The sequence below is a fragment of the Cariama cristata genome, unplaced genomic scaffold, assembly GCF_000690535.1.
Source record: "Cariama cristata isolate BGI_N322 unplaced genomic scaffold, ASM69053v1 scaffold11682, whole genome shotgun sequence".
In the NCBI taxonomy this organism is placed as follows: domain Eukaryota; kingdom Metazoa; phylum Chordata; class Aves; order Cariamiformes; family Cariamidae; genus Cariama; species Cariama cristata.
This window is the reverse complement of record NW_009603258.1, coordinates 1-3,695: the sequence shown is the minus strand read 5'-3', so window position 1 is coordinate 3,695 and position 3,695 is coordinate 1. Positions and strand designations below refer to the sequence as shown.

The window sequence follows — 3,695 nt, the reverse complement described above, 5'->3', positions numbered from 1 at the left end:
CTCTCTGTCCTCCCTTTCTGTTTTCTCCCAAGTTCCTCTCCTCTGTCATCCTACCTCTCCCTTTCCTTTCCTCATTGCTCCTCTTTCCTTCTCCCTGTACCTCTTTTTTCCTGTCTCTCTCTGCCCTGCACCTTGTTGCACCAGGGATTTGGGAACCAGGTGCAGCTCTAGGAGTTTGCATAGCAGTCTTCTCTGCCCTTTCTCCAGTGCACACACTATCCCCAATTTGCAAGCCAGGAGTATGCAGGGCAGTCACAGTGTGGGCCATTTGGTGAGGCACTCTTGGAGCTGATGGCTCAGTGGGACAGCTGCTGTGGGCGCTGCAGGAAAATGGTCCTGCAAATACAACCTTAGTGTTTCTCACCTCTGACAATGGATGAGTGGGCTCAGCAGGGGCAACCTCATCACTGATAGGATTCTGCTGCCATGGGATGGAGGAACTGGAATGAAGCACTGGTTGGCTGGGGCAAAAGGGACATCGTGTGGCATTGCCAGCTGAGACCCCAGTGACCTGAAGTGAAGCAAGAGGTGGACGCCGCTCTGGAGAGGACACAGTGCCTGATCTCCTCCTTGTTCCTGTGACTCAGCTGTGCCCCTCCTCACGGGCAGAAGCCTCATAGGGTTCAGGCCGGGGAATACGGCAGCCCAAACATACCATGATTCCCTTCATGTGTGGGTGGCATTGGTCTCTGGTGCCCTGCTTAGGCATCTTGCAAACCTTGGCTTCTTCACCTGTCCCATGCATCCTGCCTCAGAAGGCCAAGATGGACAGCAGCATCACTCGCTGACACCGTGTCTCTCTTGTTATGGCCCCGTTGGCAGCATCAGGGAAGGGGTAGCGCAAACCTGTGAAGCTGATGGTACATGGTTCTTCCCTCTCACCGCCCCTCCACCATGTGGATGGCACATGGAGGCAGCTCTGGCCACAGAGCACAACATAGGAAGGCAGCATGCAGGAACCAGCAGTGGCTTATTGGCCAGGCCATATCACTCCATTGCTTGTGCCTTTTGCTTGCTGATGCCAACCAAGGCATGAGTGTCATGGCAGTTCGGCTGCCCCAGGACAAGCAGAGGGCAGGAGAGAAGTGAGGCTGGCAGGGATGGGAGTGGGATCAGGTGCTTGAACCTCTCCTTGTGCCTTGCTGCCATAGGTTACAGCGTGAGTGATGCATGAGCTGGCAAGCACCCTGGACATCCTGCCAACACTGATTACCCTGGCTGGAGCAGCTCTTCCCAGAGTTGCCCTGGACAGCTGTGACCTGAGTCCAGTGCCGTTTGCATCAGGGAAGGCGAGTCCTGCAGGCTGGTTCAGCGGGCATTGTGCATGAAGGCTGGGTGTGGGGTTGGAACTGTGTTCCTGGTGAGTAGAACCAAGTAGGGGTCAGGGGAGATCTATGAGCTGGGACCTTTTGTCTGGCCTGGGTCACGCCATGGAGTTCCTGGGCTTCCCCAGGCTGCTGTGCTCTAACAGCTGCAACACGTTGCTAAGCCAAACCCTCCTGGCTGCAGTTGATGGACAGAGCCCCAGTGGCTTTGAGTAGGGAACAAACAGGATGCTGCTGCTCGTCAGCTTCCTCCCTCTCTGGCCATGTTCTGCCTGTAGTATCAGGGCTCCTGTGTGACTCCCTGGCATCTCTACCTGGTCCTCTTCCAGGCTCTTCTTCAGCCTCGTGGCTGCACAGGTGAGCTTAGCTCTGCTGCTTCCCACAGAATCCCCATCAGATGGTGCTCTACCCACCATCCCCCGATCTGCTGCACTGCCCCTTCACTGTCAGACTTGAGGAGTACAAGGCCCATTACTTCACACAAGGTTAGTGCTGCCTCCTCTTGTCTGCATGGGCTGCCTTGTGAAGTCCCATATGGTTTTGCTGTCCAAAGCTCAAAGAGAAAAAACTGAGCTACACCTGGGGATTTCTTTTGCAGGTTCCATTCACAGTGATACAGCCCCCAGACCAGGCCTGCCACGGGCTGACCCCGCACTTGCCCCCAGTGCTCTTTGCCCTGGACTCAGACCCAGCCGAGAACTAGGAGTTGCTGCAGAGCAGCACAGGGCCGGAGGTTCTGCAAGGCCTGAAGGAGATCAAACTACAGAAAGTGCTTTTTGAACAGCACATGGAGTTGGGGAAAGCCCCATCAGGAAGGGCAGGGATCCCACCCTGCAGCCCTGCTGCATACCAAACTGCATTCCTACGCCTTCCTGCTGCTACTGCTCCTAGCTTCTTGCTGCTCCATCCCTTTCCGTTGCTCCACACTGCAATCCTATCTCAAACTCACCAGACACCACCCCCGCCACTCCCCCTGCCCCCAACTAACCAAGCTCAGCCTTAGAGCTACCCTACAGCTTTGCCTGTAACTGAAATTACAAGCACTGCATGAAAACTGAGATATTGGACCCTAAAAAGTAGGGGTTAGACCCATAAGGTACAGGTTTAGAACTCAAAAATGAGGCTTTCTACCCTAAAAGAGCAATTAAAGCCCTAAAAATGAGTCTCTGGACCCTAAAGATGCAGCTATGGGCCATAAACGTGAAGGCAAGAGGGATTAAAGCCCTAAAAATGAGTCATTGGAGCCTAAAAACGCAGCTCTGGGTTGTAAAAGTGGGGGTTTAAACCCTAAAAAGGAGGCTTTCAACCCTAGAATCAAAGTTTTGGGCCCTAAACACAGAGCTTTGGGCCCTAAAAGAGAAGTTTGGAGCATCAAAATAAGGGTTTGAACACTCAAAGATGCACCTTGGACCTTCAAAACAACTAGCTGGATCCTCAAATGCCACCTTGGAGCCTGAAAATGAGGGTTTGGACCCTCAAAACGACTGGCTGGATCTTGAAAGTGACACAGCTGTCTAAAACTGAGACGTCCCTGGCCCCCTCAAAACAACTGGCTGTACCCTAAAAATGCCTCCTTGGGGCCTGAAAATGAGGCTTTGGACCCTCAAAACGACTGGCTGGATCTTGAAAGTGACACAGCTGTCTAAAACTGAGACGTCCCTGGCCCTGGACCTGGCCCTGGTCCCGCCCTCACCCTGGCTGCCCCTGGCCCGCCTCTCTCCCCATTCACCTCAGTCAGCTCAGTCTCCACCCCCTCCAGCCCCCAGGCTGGCTGTGACTGACAGGCCACCTCTGGCACCACTGATTGGCTCCACTGAACTACCCCTGAAACAGTTTTGATGATAGATGCTGTCCAGTGTGTCTCATTTTGGTCACCCATTTAATTGACCTAGGATTATTTCTTTGCAATTAGGCGACGGGGATCTTCTTGCACTGGTCTTGTCTTTCAGGAGCGCGTCCTGACACCCTTGGTCATCCGGAGCTTCCCCTGTGTAGCGAAGAAGAGCGATGATCGCGATGTGGACCGAATCCTCTGAGTAATGACTTCTTCAAGTCTGATTTTGAAGGTGCAAAGCCTCCTTTTCAGGGCCCAAAGCCTTTTCCTGGACCAAAGTGTCATTTTTAGGATTCAGTCTGCAGTTTGGAGGGCCCAAAGCCTCATGTTGAGCCTCCAAACCCCCATTTTTAGGGTGCAAAACCTTAGTTTTTGGTACTGAAGCATCATCTGAGGGTGCAAAACCTGATTTCAGGATTCAAAGCCTCAATTTCATTGTCAAGGTGCCATTTCTAGGGCCCAAAGCCCCATTTTGAGGGCCGACATCCTCATCTTTAGTTTCCAAATCTGTCTTTTATTACCCATAGCCTTCCCTT

At 53.0% G+C, this 3,695-nt stretch overlaps 1 pseudogene; it reads left to right on the top strand.

The window, feature by feature from the left end:
* The first annotated feature begins 207 nt into the window (after positions 1–207).
* LOC104157046 lies at positions 208–2,216 on the top strand (annotated as a pseudogene).
* The last annotated feature ends 1,479 nt before the right edge of the window (positions 2,217–3,695 follow it).